At 42.9% G+C, this 19,202-nt stretch overlaps 9 non-coding genes across 9 annotated transcripts; all 9 read right to left on the reverse strand.

The window, feature by feature from the left end:
- Window positions 1-206: 206 nt before the first annotated feature.
- Window positions 207-313, reverse strand: trnal-uaa (transfer RNA leucine (anticodon UAA)). Its single transcript has 2 exons — window positions 276-313; window positions 207-251 (listed from the first exon to the last, which is right to left on the reverse strand). It is a non-coding gene; the product is annotated as a tRNA-Leu (tRNA).
- A 2,413-nt stretch (window positions 314-2,726) lies between these two features.
- Window positions 2,727-2,833, reverse strand: trnal-uaa (transfer RNA leucine (anticodon UAA)). Its single transcript has 2 exons — window positions 2,796-2,833; window positions 2,727-2,771 (listed from the first exon to the last, which is right to left on the reverse strand). It is a non-coding gene; the product is annotated as a tRNA-Leu (tRNA).
- A 1,073-nt stretch (window positions 2,834-3,906) lies between these two features.
- trnal-uaa (transfer RNA leucine (anticodon UAA)) lies at window positions 3,907-4,013 on the reverse strand. Its single transcript has 2 exons — window positions 3,976-4,013; window positions 3,907-3,951 (listed from the first exon to the last, which is right to left on the reverse strand). It is a non-coding gene; the product is annotated as a tRNA-Leu (tRNA).
- Window positions 4,014-5,260: 1,247 nt separating this feature from the next.
- Window positions 5,261-5,367, reverse strand: trnal-uaa (transfer RNA leucine (anticodon UAA)). The gene is made up of 2 exons: window positions 5,330-5,367; window positions 5,261-5,305 (listed from the first exon to the last, which is right to left on the reverse strand). It is a non-coding gene; the product is annotated as a tRNA-Leu (tRNA).
- A 1,073-nt stretch (window positions 5,368-6,440) lies between these two features.
- On the reverse strand, window positions 6,441-6,547 carry trnal-uaa (transfer RNA leucine (anticodon UAA)). Its single transcript has 2 exons — window positions 6,510-6,547; window positions 6,441-6,485 (listed from the first exon to the last, which is right to left on the reverse strand). It is a non-coding gene; the product is annotated as a tRNA-Leu (tRNA).
- A 2,418-nt stretch (window positions 6,548-8,965) lies between these two features.
- trnal-uaa (transfer RNA leucine (anticodon UAA)) lies at window positions 8,966-9,072 on the reverse strand. Its single transcript has 2 exons — window positions 9,035-9,072; window positions 8,966-9,010 (listed from the first exon to the last, which is right to left on the reverse strand). It is a non-coding gene; the product is annotated as a tRNA-Leu (tRNA).
- Window positions 9,073-13,386: 4,314 nt separating this feature from the next.
- On the reverse strand, window positions 13,387-13,493 carry trnal-uaa (transfer RNA leucine (anticodon UAA)). Its single transcript has 2 exons — window positions 13,456-13,493; window positions 13,387-13,431 (listed from the first exon to the last, which is right to left on the reverse strand). It is a non-coding gene; the product is annotated as a tRNA-Leu (tRNA).
- Window positions 13,494-15,583: 2,090 nt separating this feature from the next.
- trnal-uaa (transfer RNA leucine (anticodon UAA)) lies at window positions 15,584-15,690 on the reverse strand. Its single transcript has 2 exons — window positions 15,653-15,690; window positions 15,584-15,628 (listed from the first exon to the last, which is right to left on the reverse strand). It is a non-coding gene; the product is annotated as a tRNA-Leu (tRNA).
- A 1,247-nt stretch (window positions 15,691-16,937) lies between these two features.
- trnal-uaa (transfer RNA leucine (anticodon UAA)) lies at window positions 16,938-17,044 on the reverse strand. Its single transcript has 2 exons — window positions 17,007-17,044; window positions 16,938-16,982 (listed from the first exon to the last, which is right to left on the reverse strand). It is a non-coding gene; the product is annotated as a tRNA-Leu (tRNA).
- Between the last annotated feature and the right edge of the window lie 2,158 nt (window positions 17,045-19,202).

Here is a 19,202-nt window from a genome sequence, read left to right on the forward strand (position 1 = left end):
AAATTACTACCAGGAGTGCACGAGGTGCATTCTCGTAAGAATGTTGCGGCAGCATCATCTCAGCAGCACATTGGTATCTGGTAGAGAAGGATTATGCAATAGTGTCGCCATGTCTTTTGCTTTGTGCAACAAAAGACAATCACGAGTTGCTAAAGTTGTCAAATACAAACATGTCTAAATCATGACCAACATGCAGAGGGAAGAAATGTCAGGAGTGGGATTTGAACTTACGCCTCCATTGGAGACCAGAAGTCCCATTGGGGAAAGAGCCCTTGCTTAAGTCTGGCGCCTTAGACCGCTCGGCCATCCTGACAGCCATTGGTGAGAATTGACTCTTTAGGACAGTGGAACTAACTCATTAGTTTATTATTCTCTAATTCAATCAACATACTCAAGGTGTTCTTGAGAAAAGTCTCCATTTCTTGCAATATTCACCTTTGTCTCAGCTTGAAAGGACGTCAGTCGGGACTTTGCAAAACTTATGACAGTGACATGAAGTGAGTGAAGCTCTTGTAAGTGAGTTTAGTGGGTCTCAGTTGGATTGTTGGTTAGATGATTAATTTTGTTTGGCAAAACGTTTGTACAAGCAGCCAAGTCTGGCTGCAGTTGCAGCTGGGTTTTCTGAATTGCTTCTCTTTCGAAAACCTCAGCATCCATCGTGGGGCTTGCAGCCTTTTGTTGCGTATATACGGACAGTTTGAGAAACCTCATTGGAAACCTGATTTCCAGGTGTGTTTGCGCAAAGTCCCACTTTGTTTCAGCAATCACTTTTAGATCAACTGCAACTATTTAGCCGTTTGTTTTCAGCATCTTCTTCGGACAGTAAGTCTTACGCTTGGAATATATTGATTTGAACTAACCGTTTGCATGCACATCATGGCCACCTCATTTGACGTGAGTTGATGTGGAGGGTCAGTTGTCAGAAATTACTGCCAGGAGTCCCCGAGGTGCATTCTCGTAAGAATGTTGCGGCAGCATCATCTCAGCAGCACATTGGTATCTGGTAGAGAAGGATTATGCAATAGTGTCGCCATGTCTTTTGCAACAAAAGACAATCACGAGTTGCTAATTTTGTCAAATACAAACATGTCTATATCATGACCAACATGCAGAGGGAAGACATGTCAGGAGTGGGATTTGAACTCGCACCTCCATTGGAGACTAGAAGTCCCTTTGGGGAAAGAGCCCTTGCTTACGTCTGGCGCCTTAGACCGCTCGGCCATCCTGACAGCCATTGGTGGGAATTGACTCTTTAGGACAGTGGAACTAACTCATTAGTTTATTATTCTCTAATTCAATCAACATACTCAAGGTGTTCTTGAGAAAAGTCTCCATTTCTTGCAATATTCACCTTTGTCTCAGCTTGAAAGGACGTCAGTCGGGACTTTGCACAACTTATGACAGTGACATGAAGTGAGTGAAGCTCTTGTAAGTGAGTTTAGTGGGTCTCAGTTGGAGTGTTGGTTAGATGATTAATTTTGTTTGGCAAAACGATTGCACAAGCAGCCAAGTCTGGCTGCAGTTGCAGCTGGGTTTTCTGAATTGCTTCTCTTTCGAAAACCTCAGCATCCATCATGGGGCTTGCAGCCTTTTGTTACTTATATAAGCACAGTTTGAGAAACCTGATTGGAAACATGGTTACGTTTATAAACGACAACGAAATTGGCGTTTTCCGACTGGTATCTAGTCGGGTAAAGTCAGTTTCCATACCTCAGTTTGTGAAATCAGCTCCCCTGAGAAAGCTGACTGTAATTTGGCTACTTTACTGTGTGTAATTGCCGGAAGTGACTTCCATTTTCAGCTGGACAAGAGATCAAGTTTTTCTGCAGTTATAGTGTGGGTCTGCAGAAACTGAACCCCTGAAAAGACCTTTTGATCCTCAATAAAGCAACATATTTCCAGGCGTGTTTGAGCAAAGTCCCACTTTGTTTCAGCAATCACTTTTAGATCAACTGCAACTATTTAGCAGTTTGTTTTCTGCATCTTCCTCCAGACAGTAAGTCTTAGGCTTGGAATATATTGCTTTGAACTAACCGTTTGGGTGCACATCATGGCCACCTCACTTGACGTGAGTTAATGTGGAGCGTCAGTTGTGCGTGAAGAGAGTAAAGCTCTTGTAAGTGAGTTTAGTGGGTCTCAGTTGGAGTGTTAGTTAGATGATTAATTTTGTTTGGCAAAACGTTTGTACAAGCAGCCAAGTCTGGCTGCAGTTGCAGCTGGGTTTTCTGATTTGCTTCTCCTTCGAAAACCTCAGCATCCATCGTGGGGCTTGCAGCCTTTTGTTACGTATATACGGACAGTTTGAGAAACCTCATTGGAAACCTGATTTCCAGGTGTGTTTGCGCAATGTCGCACTTTGTTTCAGCAATCACTTTTAGATCAACTGCAACTATTTAGCCGTTTGTTTTCAGCATCTTCCTCGGACAGTAAGTCTTACGCTTGGAATATATTGCTTTGAACTAACCGTTTGCATGCACATCATGGCCACCTCATTTGACGTGAGTTGATGTGGAGGGTCAGTTGTCAGAAATTACTGCCAGGAGTGCCCGAGGTGCATTCTCGTAAGAATGTTGCGGCAGCATCATCTCAGCAGAAAATTGCTATCTGGTAGAGAAGGATTATGCAATAGTGTTGCCATGTCTTTTGCAACAAAAGACAATCACGAGTTGCTAATTTTGTCAAATACAAACATGTCTAAATCATGACCAACATGCAGTGGGAAGAAATGTCAGGAGTGAGATTTGAACCCACGCCTCCATTGGAGACCAGAAGTCCCTTTGGGGAAAGAGCCCTTGCTTAAGTCTGGCGCCTTAGACCGCTCGGCCATCCTGACAGCCATTGGTGGGGATTGACTCTTTAGGATAGTGGAACTAACTCATTAGTTTATTATTCTCTAATTCAATCAACATACTCAAGGTGTTCTTGAGAAATGTCTCCATTTCTTGCAATATTCACCTTTGTCTCAGCTTGAAAGGACGTCATTCGGGACTTTGCACAACTTATGACAGTGACATGAAGTGAGTGAAGCTCTTGTAAGTGAGTTTAGTGGGTCTCAGTTGGATTGTTGGTTAGATGATTAATTTTGTTTGGCAAAACGATTGTACAAGCAGCCAAGTCTGGCTGCAGTTGCAGCTGGGTTTTCTGAATTGCTTCTCTTTCGAAAACCTCAGCATCCATCATGGGGCTTGCAGCCTTTTGTTACTTATATACGCACAGTTTGAGAAACCTGATTGGAAACATGGTTACGTTTATAAACGACAACGAAATTGGCGTTCTCCGACTGGTATCTAGTCGGGTAAAGTCAGTTTCCATACCTCAGTTTGTGAAATCAGCTCCCCTGAGAAAGCTGACTGTAATTTGGCTACTTTACTGTGTGTAATTGCCGGAAGTGACTTTCATTTTCAGCTGGACAAGAGATCAAGTTTTTCTGCAGTTATAGTGTGGGTCTGCAGAAACTGAACCCCTGAAAAGACCTTTTGATCCTCAATAAAGCAACATATTTCCAGGCGTGTTTGAGCAAAGTCCCACTCTGTTTCAGCAATCACTTTTAGATCAGCTGCAACTATTTAGCCGTTTGTTTTCAGCATCTTCCTCGGACAGTAAGTATTACGCTTGGAATATATTGCTTTGAACTAACCGTTTGCATGCACATCATGGCCACCTGACTTGACGTGAGTTGATGTGGAGCGTCAGTTGTCAGAAATTACTACCAGGAGTGCACGAGGTGCATCCTCGTAAGAATGTTGCGGCAGCATCATCTCAGCAGCACATTGGTATCTGGTAGAGAAGGATTATGCAATATTGTCGCCATGTCTTTTGCTTTGTGCAACAAAAGACAATCACGAGTTGCTAAAGTTGTCAAATACAAACATGTCTAAATCATGACCAACATGCAGAGGGAAGAAATGTCAGGAGTGGGATTTGAACTTACGCCTCCATTGGAGACCAGAAGTCCCTTTGGGGAAAGAGCCCTTGCTTAAGTCTGGCGCCTTAGACCGCTCGGCCATCCTGACAGCCATTGGTGAGAATTGACTCTTTAGGACAGTGGAACTAACTCATTAGTTTATTATTCTCTAATTCATTCAACATACTCAAGGTGTTCTTGAGAAAAGTCTCAATTTCTTGCAATATTCACCTTTGTCTTAGCTTGAAAGGACGTCAGTCGGGACTTTGCACAACTTATGACAGTGACATGAAGTGAGTGAAGCTCTTGTAAGTGAGTTTAGTGGGTCTCAGTTGGAGTGTTGGTTAGATGATTAATTTTGTTTGGCAAAACGTTTGTACAAGCAGCCAAGTCTGGCTGCAGTTGCAGCTGGGTTTTCTGAATTGCTTCTCTTTCAAAAACCTCAGCATCCATCGTGGGGCTTGCAGCCTTTTGTTACGTATATACGCACAGTTTGAGAAACCTCATTGGAAACCTGATTTCCAGGTGTGTTTGCGCAAAGTCCCACTTTGTTTCAGCAATCACTTTTAGATCAACTGCAACTATTTAGCAGTTTGTTTTCTGCATCTTCCTCCAGACAGTCAGTCTTAGGCTTGGAATATATTGCTTTGAACTAACCGTTTGGGTGCACATCATGGCCACCTCATTTGACGTGAGTTAAAGTGGAGCGTCAGTTGTGCTTGAATTGAGTAAAGCTCTTGTAAGTGAGTTTAGTGGGTCTAAGTTGGAGTGTTGGTTAGATGATCAATTTTGTTTGGCAAAACGTTTGTACAAGCAGCCAAGTCTGGCTGGAGATGCAGCTGGGTTTTCTGAATTGCTTCTCTTTCGAAAACCTCAGCATCCATCGTGGGGCTTGCAGCCTTTTGTTACGTATATACGGACAGTTTGAGAAACCTCATTGGAAACCTGATTTCCAGTTGTGTTTGCACAAAGTCCCACTTTGTTTCAGCAATCACTTTTAGATCAACTGCAACTATTTAGCCGTTTGTTTTCAGCATCTTCTTCGGACAGTAAGTCTTACGCTTGGAATATATTGCTTTGAACTAACCGTTTGCATGCACATCATGGCCACCTCACTTGACGTGAGTTGATGTGGAGTGTCAGTTGTCAGAAATTACTGGCAGGAGTGCCCGAGGTGCATTCTTGTAAGAATGTTGCGGCAGCATCATCTCAGCAGCACATTGGTATCTGGTAGAGAAGGATTATGCAATAGTGTCGCCATGTCTTTTGCTTTGTGCATCAAAAGACAATCACGAGTTGCTAAAGTTGTCAAATACAAACATGTCTAAATCATGACCAACATGCAGAGTGAAGAAATGTCAGGAGTGGGATTTGAACCTACGCCTCCATTGGAGACCAGAAGTCCCTTTGGGGAACAAGCCCTTTCTTAAGTCTGGTGACTTAGACCGCTCAGCCATCCTGACAGCCATTGGTGGGAATTGACTCTTTAGGACAGTGGAACTAACTCATTAGTTTATTATTCTCTAATTCAATCAACATACTCAAGGTGTTCTTGAGAAAAGTCTCCATTTCTTGCAATATTCACCTTTGTCTCAGCTTGAAAGGACGTCAGTCAAGACTTTACACAACTTATGACAGTGACATGAAGTGAGTGAAGCTCTTGTAAGTGAGTTTAGTGGGTCTCAGTTGGATTGTTGGTTAGATGATTAATTTTGTTTGGCAAAACGATTGTACAAGCAGCCAAGTCTGGCTGCAGTTGCAGCTGGGTTTTCTGAATTGCTTCTCTTTCGAAAACCTCAGCATCCATCATGGGGCTTGCAGCCTTTTGTTACTTATATACGCACAGTTTGAGAAACCTGATTGGAAACATGGTTACGTTTATAAACGACAATGAAATTGGCGTTCTCCGACTGGTATCTAGTCGGGTAAACTCAGTTTCCATACCTCAGTTTGTGAAATCAGCTCCCCTGAGAAAGCTGACTGTAATTTGGGTACTTTACTGTGTGTAATTGCCGGAAGTGACTTTCATTTTCAGCTGGACAAGAGATCAAGTTTTTCTGCAGTTATAGTGTGGGTATGCAGAAACTGAACCCCTGAAAAGACCTTTTGATCCTCAATAAAGCAACATATTTCCAGGCGTGTTTGAGCAAAGTCCCACTCTGTTTCAGCAATCACTTTTAGATCAGCTGCAACTATTTAGCCGTTTGTTTTCAGCATCTTCCTCGGACAGTAAGTATTACGCTTGGAATATATTGCTTTGAACTAACCGTTTGCATGCACATCATGGCCACCTCACTTGACGTGAGTTGATGTGGAGCGTCAGTTGTCAGAAATTACTACCAAGAGTGCCCGAGGTGCATTCTCGTAAGAATGTTGCGGCAGCATCATCTCAGCAGCACATTGGTATCTGGTAGAGAAGGATTATGCAATAGTGTCGCCATGTCTTTTGCTTTGTGCAACAAAAGACAAGCACGAGTTGCTAAAGTTGTCAAATACAAACATGTGTAAATCATGACCAACATGCAGAGGGAACAAATGTCAGGAGTGGGATTTGAACTTACACCTCCATTGGAGACCAGAAGTCCCATTGGGGAAAGAACCCTTGCTTAAGTCTGGCGCCTTAGACCGCTCGGCCATCCTGACAGCCATTGGTGAGAATTGACTCTTTAGGACAGTGGAACTAACTCATTAGTTTATTATTCTCTAATTCAATCAACATACTCAAGGTGTTCTTGAGAAAAGTCTCCATTTCTTGCAATATTCACCTTTGTCTCAGCTTGAAAGGACGTCAGTCGGGACTTTGCACAACTTATGACAGTGACATGAAGTGAGTGAAGCTCTTGTAAGTGAGTTTAGTGGGTCTCAGTTGGAGTGTTGGTTAGATGATTAATTTTGTTTGGCAAAACGTTTGTACAAGCAGCCAAGTCTGGCTGCAGTTGCAGCTGGGTTTTCTGAATTGCTTCTCTTTCAAAAACCTCAGCATCCATCGTGGGGCTTGCAGCCTTTTGTTACGTTTATACGCACAGTTTGAGAAACCTCATTGGAAACCTGATTTCCAGGTGTGTTTGCGCAAAGTCCCACTTTGTTTCAGCAATCACTTTTAGATCAACTGCAACTATTTAGCAGTTTGTTTTCTGCATCTTCCTCCAGGCAGTAAGTCTTAGGCTTGGAATATATTGCTTTGAACTAACCGTTTGGGTGCACATCATGGCCACCTCATTTGACGTGAGTTAAAGTGGAGCATCAGTTGTGCGTGAAGTGAGTAAAGCTCTTGTAAGTGAGTTTAGTGGGTCTCAGTTGGAGTGTTGGTTAGATGATTAATTTTGTTTGGCAAAACGTTTGTACAAGCAGCCAAGTCTGGCTGGAGTTGCAGCTGGGTTTTCTGAATTGCTTCTCTTTCGAAAACCTCAGCATCCATCGTGGGGCTTGCAGCCTTTTGTTACGTATATACGGACAGTTTGTGAAACCTCATTGGAAACCTGATTTCCAGTTGTGTTTGCACAAAGTCCCACTTTGTTTCAGCAATCACTTTTAGATCAACTGCAACTATTTAGCCGTTTGTTTTCAGCATCTTCTTCGGACAGTAAGTCTTACGCTTGGAATATATTGCTTTGAACTAACCGTTTGCATGCACATCATGGCCACCTCACTTGACGTGAGTTGATGTGGAGCGTCAGTTGTCAGAAATTACTGCCAGGAGTGCCCGAGGTGCATTCTCGTAAGAATGTTGCGGCAGCATCATCTCAGCAGCACATTGGTATCTGGTAGAGAAGAATTATGCAATAGTGTCGCCATGTCTTTTGCTTTGTGCATCAAAAGACAATCACGAGTTGCTAAAGTTGTCAAATACAAACATGTCTAAATCATGACCAACATGCAGAGGGAAGAAATGTCAGGAGTGGGATTTGAACCCACGCCTCCATTGGAGACCAGAAGTCCCTTTGGGGAAAGAGCCCTTGCTTAAGTCTGGCGCCTTAGCCATCCTGGCAGCCATTGGTGGGAATTGACTCTTTAGGACAGTGGAAGTAACTCATTAGTTTATTATTCTCTAATTCAATCAACATACTCAAGGTGTTCTTGAGAAAAGTCTCCATTTCTTGCAATATTCACCTTTGTCTCAGCTTGAAAGGACGTCAGTCGGGACTTTGCACAACTTATGACAGTGACATGAAGTGAGTAAAGCTCTTGTAAGTGAGTTTAGTGGGTCTCAGTTGGATTGTTGGTTAGATGATTAATTTTGTTTGGCAAAACGATTGTACAAGCAGCCAAGTCTGGCTGCAGTTGCAGCTGGGTTTTCTGAATTGCTTCTCTTTCGAAAACCTCAGCATCCATCATGGGGCTTGCAGCCTTTTGTTAATTATATACGCACAGTTTGAGAAACCTGATTGGAAACATGGTTACGTTTATAAACGACAACGAAATTGGCGTTTTCCGACTGGTATCTAGTCGGGTAAAGTCAGTTTCCATACCTCAGTTTGTGAAATCAGCTCCCCTGAGAAAGCTGACTGTAATTTGGCTGCTTTACTGTGTATAATTGCCGGAAGTGACTTTCATTTTCAGCGGGACAAGAGATCAAGTTTTTCTGCAGTTATAGTGTGGGTCTGCAGAAACTGAACCCCTGAAAAGACCTTTTGATCCTCAATAAAGCAACATATTTGCAGGCGTGTTTGAGCAAAGTCCCACTCTGTTTCAGCAATCACTTTTAGATCAGCTGCAACTATTTAGCCGTTTGTTTTCAGCATCTTCCTCGGACAGTAAGTATTACGCTTGGAATATATTGCTTTGAACTAACCGTTTGCATGCACATCATGGCCACCTGACTTGACGTGAGTTGATGTGGAGCGTCAGTTGTCAGAAATTACTACCAGGAGTGCCCGAGGTGCATTCTCGTAAGAATGTTGCGGCAGCATCATCTCAGCAGCACATTGGTATCTGGTAGAGACAGATTATGCAATAGTGTCGCCATGTCTTATGCTTTGTGCAACAAAAGACAAGCACGAGTTGCTAAAGTTTTCAAATACAAACATGTCTAAATCATGACCAACATGCAGAGGGAAGAAATGTCAGGAGTGGGATTTGAACTTACGCCTCCATTGGAGACCAGACGTCCCATTGGGGAAAGAGCCCTTGCTTAAGTCTGGCGCCTTAGACCACTCGGCCATCCTGACAGCCATTGGTGGGAATTGACTCTTTAGGACAGTGGAAGTAACTCATTAGTTTATTATTCTCTAATTCAATCAACATACTCGAGGTGTTCTTGAGAAAAGTCTCCATTTTTTTGCAATATTCACCTTTGTCTCAGCTTGAAAGGACGTCAGTCAGGACTTTGCACAACTTATGACAGTGACATGAAGTGAGTGAAGCTCTTGTAAGTGAGTTTAGTGGGTCTCAGTTGGATTGTTGGTTAGATGATTAATTTTGTTTGGCAAAACGATTGTACAAGCAGCCAAGTCTGGCTGCAGTTGCAGCTGGGTTTTCTGAATAGCTTCTCTTTCGAAAACCTCAGCATCCATCATGGGGCTTGCAGCCTTTTGTTACGTATATACGCACAGTTTGAGAAACCTCATTGGAAACCTGATTTCCAGGTGTGTTTGCGCAAAGTCCCACTTTGTTTCGGCAATCACTTTTAGATCAACTGCAACTGTTTAGCCGTTTGTTTTCAGCATCTTCCTCCAGACAGTAAGTCTTAGGCTTGGAATATATTGCTTTGAACTAACCGTTTGGGTGCACATCATGGCCACCTCATTTGACGTGAGTTAAAGTGGAGCATCAGTTGTGCGTGAAGTGAGTAAAGCTCTTGTAAGTGAGTTTAGTGGGTCTCAGTTGGAGTGTTGGTTAGATGATTAATTTTGTTTGGCAAAACGTTTGTACAAGCAGCCAAGTCTGGCTGCAGTTGCAGCTGGGTTTTCTGAATTGCTTCTCTTTCGAAAACCTCAGCATCCATCGTGGGGCTTGCAGCCTTTTGTTACGTATATACGGACAGTTTGAGAAACATCATTGGAAACCTGATTTCCAGGTGTGTTTGCGCAAAGTCCCACTTTGTTTCAGCAATCACTTTTAGATGAACTGCAAGTATTTAGCCATTTGTTTTCAGCATCTTCTTCGGACAGTAAGTCTTACGCTTGGAATATATTGCTTTGAACTCACCGTTTGCATGCACATCATGGCCACCTCACTTGACGTGAGTTGATGTGGAGCGTCAGTTGTTAGAAATTACTGCCAGGAGTGCCCGAGGTGCATTCTCGTAAGAATGTTGCGGCAGCATCATCTCAGCAGCAGATTGGTATCTGGTAGAGAAGGATTATGCAATAGTGTCGCCATGTCTTTTGCTTCGTGCAACAAAAGACAATCACGAGTTGCTAAAGTTGTCAAATACAAACATGTCTAAATCATAATCAACATGGAGAGGGAAGAAATGTCAGGATTGGGATTTGAACCCACGCCTCCATTGGAGACCAGAAGTCCCTTTGGGGAACGAGCCCCTTCTTAAGTCTGGTGCCTTAGACCGCTCAGCCATCCTGATAGCCATTGGTGGGAATTGACTCTTTAGGACAGTGGAACTAACTCATTAGTTTATTATTCTCTAATTCAATCAACATACTCAAGGTGTTTTTGAGAAAAGTCTCCATTTCTTGCAATATTCACCTTTGTCTCAGCTTGAAAGGACGTCAGTCGGGACTTTGCACAACTTATGACAGTGACATGAAGTGAGTGAAGCTCTTGTAAGTGAGTTTAGTGGGTCTCAGTTGGATTGTTGGTTAGATGATTAATTTTGTTTGGCAAAACGATTGTACAAGCAGCCAAGTCTGGCTGCAGTTGCAGCTGGGTTTTCTGAATTGCTTCTCTTTCGAAAACCTCAGCATCCATCATGGGGCTTGCAGCCTTTTGTTACTTATATACGCACAGTTTGAGAAACCTGATTGGAAACATGGTTACGTTTATAAACGACAACGAAATTGGCGTTCTCCGACTGGTATCTAGTCGGGTAAAGTCAGTTTCCATACCTCAGTTTGTGAAATCAGCTCCCCTGAGAAAGCTGACTGTAATTTGGCTACTTTACTGTGTGTAATTGCCGGAAGTGACTTTCATTTTCAGCTGGACAAGAGATCAAGTTTTTCTGCAGTTATAGTGTGGGTCTGCAGAAACTGAACCCCTGAAAAGACCTTTTGATCCTCAATAAAGCAACAAATTTCCAGGCGTGTTTGAGCAAAGTCCCACTCTGTTTCAGCAATCACTTTTAGATCAGCTGCAACTATTTAGCCGTTTGTTTTCAGCATCTTCCTCGGACAGTAAGTATTACGCTTGGAATATATTGCTTTGAACTAACCGTTTGCATGCACATCATGGCCACCAGACTTGACGTGAGTTGATGTGGAGCGTCAGTTGTCAGAAATTACTACCAGGAGTGCCCGAGGTGCATTCTCGTAAGAATGTTGCGGCAGCATCATCTCAGCAGCACATTGGTATCTGGTAGAGAAGGATTATGCAATAGTGGCACCATGTCTTTTGCTTTGTGCAACAAAAGACAATCACGAGTTGCTAAAGTTGTCAAATACAAACATGTCTAAATCATGACCAACATGCAGAGGGAAGAAATGTCAGGAGTGGGATTTGAACTTACGCCACCATTGGAGACCAGAAGTCCCATTGGGGAAAAAGCCCTTGCTTAAGTCTGGCGCCTTAGACCGCTCGGCCATCCTGACAGCCATTGGTGGGAATTGACTCTTTAGGACAGTGGAACTAACTCATTAGTTTATTATTCTCTAATTCAATCAACATACTCAAGGTGTTTTTGAGAAATGTCTCCATTTCTTGCAATATTCACCTTTGTCTCAGCTTGATAGGACGTCAGTCGGGACTTTGCACAACTTATGACAGTGACATGAAGTAAGTGAAGCTCTTGTAAGTGCGTTTAGTGGGTCTCAGTTGGAGTGTTGGTTAGATGATTAATTTTGTTTGGCAAAACGTTTGTACAAGCAGCCAAGTCTGGCTGCAGTTGCAGCTGGGTTTTATGAATTGCTTCTCTTTCGAAAACCTCAGCATCCATTGTGGGGCTTGCAGCCTTTTGTTACGTATATACGGACAGTTTGAGAAACATCATTGGAAACCTGATTTCCAGGTGTGTTTGCGCAAAGTCCCACTTTGTTTCAGCAATCACTTTTAGATGAACTGCAAGTATTTAGCCATTTGTTTTCAGCATCTTCTTCGGACAGTAAGTCTTAATTTTGTTTGGCAAAACGTTTGTACAAGCAGCCAAGTCTGGCTGCAGTTGCAGCTGGGTTTTCTGAATTGCTTCTCTTTCGAAAACCTCAGCATCCATCATGGGGCTTGCAGCGTTTTGTTACGTATATACGCACAGTTTGAGAAACCTCATTGGAAACCTGATTTCCAGGTGTGTTTGCGCAAAGTCCCACTTTGTTTCAGCAATCACTTTTAGATCAACTGCAACTATTTAGCAGTTTGTTTTCTGCATCTTCCTCCAGACAGTAAGTCTTAGGCTTGGAATATATTGCTTTGAACTAACCGTTTGGGTGCACATCATGGCCACCTCATTTGGCGTGAGTTAAAGTGGAGCATCAGTTGTGCGTGAAGTGAGTAAAGCTCTTGTAAGTGAGTTTAGTGGGTCTCAGTTGGATTGTTGGTTAGATGATTAATTTTGTTTGGCAAAACGATTGTACAAGCAGCCAAGTCTGGCTGCAGTTGCAGCTGGGTTTTCTGAATTGCTTTTCTTTTGAAAACCTCAGCATCCATCATGGGGCTTGCAGCCTTTTGTTACTTATATAGGCACAGTTTGAGAAACCTGATTGGAAACATGGTTACGTCTATAAACGACAACGAAATTGGCGTTCTCCGACTGGTATCTAGTCGGGTAAAATCAGTTTCCATACCTCAGTTTGTGAAATCAGCTCCCCTGAGAAAGCTGACTGTAATTTGGCTGCTTTACTGTGTGTAATTGCCGGAAGTGACTTTCATTTTCAGCTGGACAAGAGATCAAGTTTTTCTGCAGTTATAATGTGGGTCTGCAGAAACTGAACCCCTGAAAAGACCTTTTGATCCTCAATAAAGCAACATATTTCCAGGCGTGTTTGAGCAAAGTCCCACTCTGTTTCAGCAATCACTTTTAGATCAACTGCAACTATTTAGCCGTTTGTTTTCTGCCTCTTCCTCCAGACAGTAAGTCTTAGGCTTGGAATATATTGCTTTGAACTAACCGTTTGGGTGCACATCATGGCCACCTCACTTGACGTGAGTTGATGTGGAGCGTCAGTTGTCAGAAATTACTGCCAGGAGTGCCCGAGGTGCATTCTCGTTAGAATGTTGCGACAGCATCATCTCAGCAGCACATTGGTATCTGGTAGAGAAGGATTATGCAATAGTGTCGCCATGTCTTTTGCTTTTTTGCAACAAAAGACAATCACGAGTTGCTAAAGTTGTTAAATACAACTATGTCTAAATCATGACCAACATGCAGAGGGAAGAAATGTCAGGAGTGGGATTTGAACCCACACCTCCATTGGAGACCAGAAGTCCCTTTGGGGAAAGAGCCCTTGCTTAAGTCTGGCGCCTTAGACCGCTCGGCCATCCTGACAGCCATTGGTGGGAATTGACTCTTTAGGACAGTGGAACTAGCTCATTAGTTTATTATTCTCTAATTCAATCAACATACTCAAGGTGTTTTTGAGAAAAGTCTCCATTTCTTGCAATATTCACCTTTGTCTCACCTTGAAAGGACGTCAGTCGGGACTTTGCACAACTTATGACAGTGACATGAAGTGAGTGAAGCTCTTGTAAGTGAATTTAGTGGGTCTCAGTTGAATTGTTGGTTGGATGATTAATTTTGTTTTTGAGCGTCAGTTGTGCGTGAATTGAGTAAAGCTCTTGTAAGTGAGTTTAGTGGGTCTAAGTTGGAGTGTTGGTTAGATGATCAATTTTGTTTGGCAAAACGTTTGTACAAGCAGCCAAGTCTGGCTGCAGTTGCAGCTGGGTTTTCTGAATTGCTTCTCTTTCGAAAACCTCAGCATCCATCGTGGGGCTTGCAGCCTTTTGTTACGTATATACGGACAGTTTGAGAAACCTCATTGGAAACCTGATTTCCAGTTGTGTTTGCACAAAGTCCCACTTTGTTTCAGCAATCACTTTTAGATCAACTGCAACTATTTAGCCGTTTGTTTTCAGCATCTTCTTCGGACAGTAAGTCTTACGCTTGGAATATATTGCTTTGAACTAACCGTTTGCATGCACATCATGGCCACCTCACTTGACGTGAGTTGATGTGGAGTGTCAGTTGTCAGAAATTACTGGCAGGAGTGCCCGAGGTGCATTCTTGTAAGAATGTTGCGGCAGCATCATCTCAGCAGCACATTGGTATCTGGTAGAGAAGGATTATGCAATAGTGTCGCCATGTCTTTTGCTTTGTGCATCAAAAGACAATCACGAGTTGCTAAAGTTGTCAAATACAAACATGTCTAAATCATGACCAACATGCAGAGTGAAGAAATGTCAGGAGTGGGATTTGAACCCACGCCTCCATTGGAGACCAGAAGTGCCTTTGGGGAACGAGCCCTTTCTTAAGTTTGGTGCCTTAGACCGCTCAGCCATTCTTACAGCCATTGGTGGGAATTGACTCTTTAGGACAGTGGAACTAACTCATTAGTTTATTATTCTCTAATTCAATCAACATACTCAAGGTGTTCTTGAGAAAAGTCTCCATTTCTTGCAATATTCACCTTTGTCTCAGCTTGAAAGGACGTCAGTCGGGACTTTGCACAACTTATGACAGTGACATGAAGTGAGTGAAGCTCTTGTAAGTGAGTTTAGTGGGTCTCAGTTGGATTGTTGGTTAGATGATTAATTTTGTTTGGCAAAACGATTGTACAAGCAGCCAAGTCTGGCTGCAGTTGCAGCTGGGTTTTCTGAATTGCTTCTCTTTCGAAAACCTCAGCATCCATCATGGGGCTTGCAGCCTTTTGTTACTTATATACGCACAGTTTGAGAAACCTGATTGGAAACATGGTTACGTTTATAAACGACAATGAAATTGGCGTTCTCCGACTGGTATCTAGTCGGGTAAACTCAGTTTCCATACCTCAGTTTGTGAAATCAGCTCCCCTGAGAAAGCTGACTGTAATTTGGGTACTTTACTGTGTGTAATTGCCGGAAGTGACTTTCATTTTCAGCTGGACAAGAGATCAAGTTTTTCTGCAGTTATAGTGTGGGTATGCAGAAACTGAACCCCTGAAAAGACCTTTTGATCCTCAATAAAGCAACATATTTCCAGGCGTGTTTGAGCAAAGTCCCACTCTGTTTCAGCAATCACTTTTAGATCAGCTGCAACTATTTAGCCGTTTGTTTTCAGCATCTTCCTCGGACAGTAAGTATTACGCTTGGAATATATTGCTTTGAACTAACCGTTTGCATGCACATCATGGCCACCTCACTTGACGTGAGTTGATGTGGAGCGTCAGTTGTCAGAAATTACTACCAGGAGTGCCCGAGGTGCATTCTCGTAAGAATGTTGCGGCAGCATCATCTCAGCAGCACATTGGTATCTGGTAGAGAAGGATTATGCAATAGTGTCGCCATGTCTTTTGCTTTGTGCAACAAAAGACAATCACGAGTTGCTAAAGTTGTCAAATACAAACATGTGTAAATCATGACCAACATGCAGAGGGAAGAAAATGTCAGGAGTGGGATTTGAACTTACACCTCCATTGGAGACCAGAAGTCCCTTTGGGGAAAGAGCCCTTGCTTAAGTCTGGCGCCTTAGACCGCTCGGCCATCCTGACGGCCATTGGTGAGAATTGACTCTTTAGGACAGTGGAACTAACTCATTAGTTTATTATTCTCTAATTCAATCAACTTACTCAAGGTGTTCTTGAGAAAAGTCTCCATTTCTTGCAATATTCACCTTTGTCTCAGCTTGAAAGGACGTCAGTCGGGACTTTGCACAACTTATGACAGTGACATGAAGTGAGTGAAGCTCTTGTAAGTGAGTTTAGTGGGTCTCATTTGGAGTGTTGGTTAGATGATTAATTTTGTTTGGCAAAACGTTTGTACAAGCAGCCAAGTCTGGCTGCAGTTGCAGCTTGGTTTTCTGAATTGCTTCTCTTTCAAAAACCTCAGCATCCATCGTGGGGCTTGCAGCCTTTTGTTACGTATATACGCACAGTTTGAGAAACCTCATTGGAAACCTGATTTCCAGGTGTGTTTGCGCAAAGTCCCACTTTGTTTCAGCAATCACTTTTAGATCAACTGCAACTATTTAGCAGTTTGTTTTCTGCATCTTCCTCCAGGCAGTAAGTCTTAGGCTTGGAATATATTGCTTTGAACTAACCGTTTGGGTGCACATCATGGCCACCTCATTTGACGTGAGTTAAAGTGGAGCATCAGTTGTGCGTGAAGTGAGTAAAGCTCTTGTAAGTGAGTTTAGTGGGTCTCAGTTGGAGTGTTGGTTAGATGATCAATTTTGTTTGGCAAAACGTTTGTACAAGCAGCCAAGTCTGGCTGCAGTTGCAGCTGGGTTTTCTGAATTGCTTCTCTTTCGAAAACCTCAGCATCCATCGTGGGGCTTGCAGCCTTTTGTTACGTATATACGGACAGTTTGTGAAACCTCATTGGAAACCTGATTTCCAGTTGTGTTTGCACAAAGTCCCACTTTGTTTCAGCAATCACTTTTAGATCAACTGCAACTATTTAGCCGTTTGTTTTCAGCATCTTCTTCGGACAGTAAGTCTTACGCTTGGAATATATTGCTTTGAACTAACCGTTTGCATGCACATCATGGCCTCCTCACTTGACGTGAGTTGATGTGGAGCGTCAGTTGTCAGAAATTACTGCCAGGAGTGCCCGAGGTGCATTCTCGTAAGAATGTTGCGGCAGCATCATCTCAGCAGCACATTGGTATCTGGTAGAGAAGGATTATGCAATAGTGTCGCCATGTCTTTTGCTTTGTGCATCAAAAGACAATCACGAGTTGCTAAAGTTGTCAAATACAAACATGTCTAAATCATGACCAACATGCAGAGGGAAGAAATGTCAGGAGTGGGATTTGAACCCACGCCTCCATTGGAGACCAGAAGTCCCTTTGGGGGAAGAGCCCTTGCTTAAGTCTGGCACCTTAGACCGCTCGGCCATACTGACAGCCATTGGTGGGAATTGACTCTTTAGGACAGTGGAACTAACTCATTAGTTTATTATTCTCTAATTCAATCAACATACTCAAGGTGTTCTTGGGAAAAGTCTCCATTTCTTGCAATATTCACCTTTGTCTCAGCTTGAAAGGACGTCAGTCGGGACTTTGCACAACTTATGACAGTGACATGAAGTGAGTGAAGCTCTTGTAAGTGAGTTTAGTGGGTCTCAGTTGGATTGTTGGTTAGATGATTAATTTTGTTTGGCAAAACGATTGTACAAGCAGCCAAGTCTGGCTGCAGTTGCAGCTGGGTTTTCTGAATTGCTTCTCTTTCGAAAACCTCAGCATCCATCATGGGGCTTGCAGCCTTTTGTTACTTATATACGCACAGTTTGAGAAACCTGATTGGAAACATGGTTACGTTTATAAACGACAATGAAATTGGCGTTCTCCGACTGGTATCTAGTCGGGTAAACTCAGTTTCCATACCTCAGTTTGTGAAATCAGCTCCCCTGAGAAAGCTGACTGTAATTTGGGTACTTTACTGTGTGTAATTGCCGGACGTGACTTTCATTTTCAGCTGGACAAGAGATCAAGTTTTTCTGCAGTTATAGTGTGGGTATGCAGAAACTGAACCCCTGAAAAGACCTTTTGATCCTCAATAAAGCAACATATTTCCAGGCGTGTTTGAGCAAAGTCCCACTCTGTTTCAGCAATCACTTTTAGATCAGCTGCAACTATTTAGCCGTTTGTTTTCAGCATCTTCCTCGGACAGTAAGTATTACGCTTGGAATATATTGCTTTGAACTAACCGTTTGCATGCACATCATGGCCACCTGACTTGACGTGAGTTGATGTGGAGCGTCAGTTGTCAGAAATTACTACCAGGAGTGCCCGAGGTGCATTCTCGTAAGAATGTTGCGGCAGCATCATCTCAGCAGCACATTGGTATCTGGTAGAGACAGATTATGCAATAGTGTCGCCATGTCTTATGCTTTGTGCAACAAAAGATAAGCACGAGTTGCTAAAGTTGTCAAATACAAACATGTCTAAATCATGACCAACATGCAGAGGGAAGAAATATCAGGAGTGGGATTTGAACTTACGCCTCCATTGGAGACCAGACGTCCCATTGGGGAAAGAGCCCTTGCTTAAGTCTGGCGCCTTAGACCGCTCGGCCATCCTGACAGCCATTGGTGGGAATTGACTCTTTAGGACAGTGGAACTAACTCATTAGTTTATTATTCTCTAATTAAATCAACATACTCAAGGTGTTCTTGAGAAAAGTCTCCATTTCTTGCAATATTCACCTTTGTCTCAGCTTGAAAGGACGTCAGTCGGGACTTTGCACAACTTATGACAGTGACATGAAGTGAGTGAAGCTCTTGTAAGTGAGTTTAGTGGGTCTCAGTTGGATTGTTGGTTGGATGATTAATTTTGTTTGGCAAAACGATTGTACAAGCAGCCAAGTCTGGCTGCAGTTGCAGCTGGGTTTTCTGAATTGCTTCTCTTTCGAAAACCTCAGCATCCATCATGGGGCTTGCAGCCTTTTGTTACTTATATACGCACAGTTTGAGAAACCTGATTGGAAACAAGGCTACGTTTATAAACGACAATGAAATTGGCGTTCTCCGACTGGTATCTAGTCGGGTAAACTCAGTTTCCATACCTCAGTTTGTGAAATCAGCTCCCCTGAGAAAGCCGACTGTAATTTGGCTACTTTACTGTGTGTAATTGCCGGAAGTGACTTTCATTTTCAGTTGGACAAGAGATCAAGTTTTTCTGCAGTTATAGTGTGGGTCTGCAGAAACTGAACTCCTGAAAAGACCTTTTGATCCACAATAAAGCAACATGTTTCCAGGCGTGTTTGAGCAAAGTCCCACTCTGTTTCACCAATCACTTTTAGATCAGCTGCAACTATTTAGCCGTTTGTTTTCAGCATCTTCCTCGGACAGTAAGTATTACGCTTGGAATATATTGCTTTGAAATAACCGTTTGCATGCACATCATGGCCACCTCACTTGACGTGAGTTGATGTGGAGCGTCAGTTGTCAGAAATTACTGCCAGGAGTGCCCGAGGTGCATTCTCGTAAGAATGTTGCGGCAGCATCATCTCAGCAGCACATTGGTATCTGGTAGAGAAGGATTATGCAATAGTGTCGCCAT

This window comes from Channa argus, unplaced genomic scaffold, assembly GCF_033026475.1.
Source record: "Channa argus isolate prfri unplaced genomic scaffold, Channa argus male v1.0 Contig039, whole genome shotgun sequence".
NCBI lineage: Eukaryota > Metazoa > Chordata > Actinopteri > Anabantiformes > Channidae > Channa > Channa argus.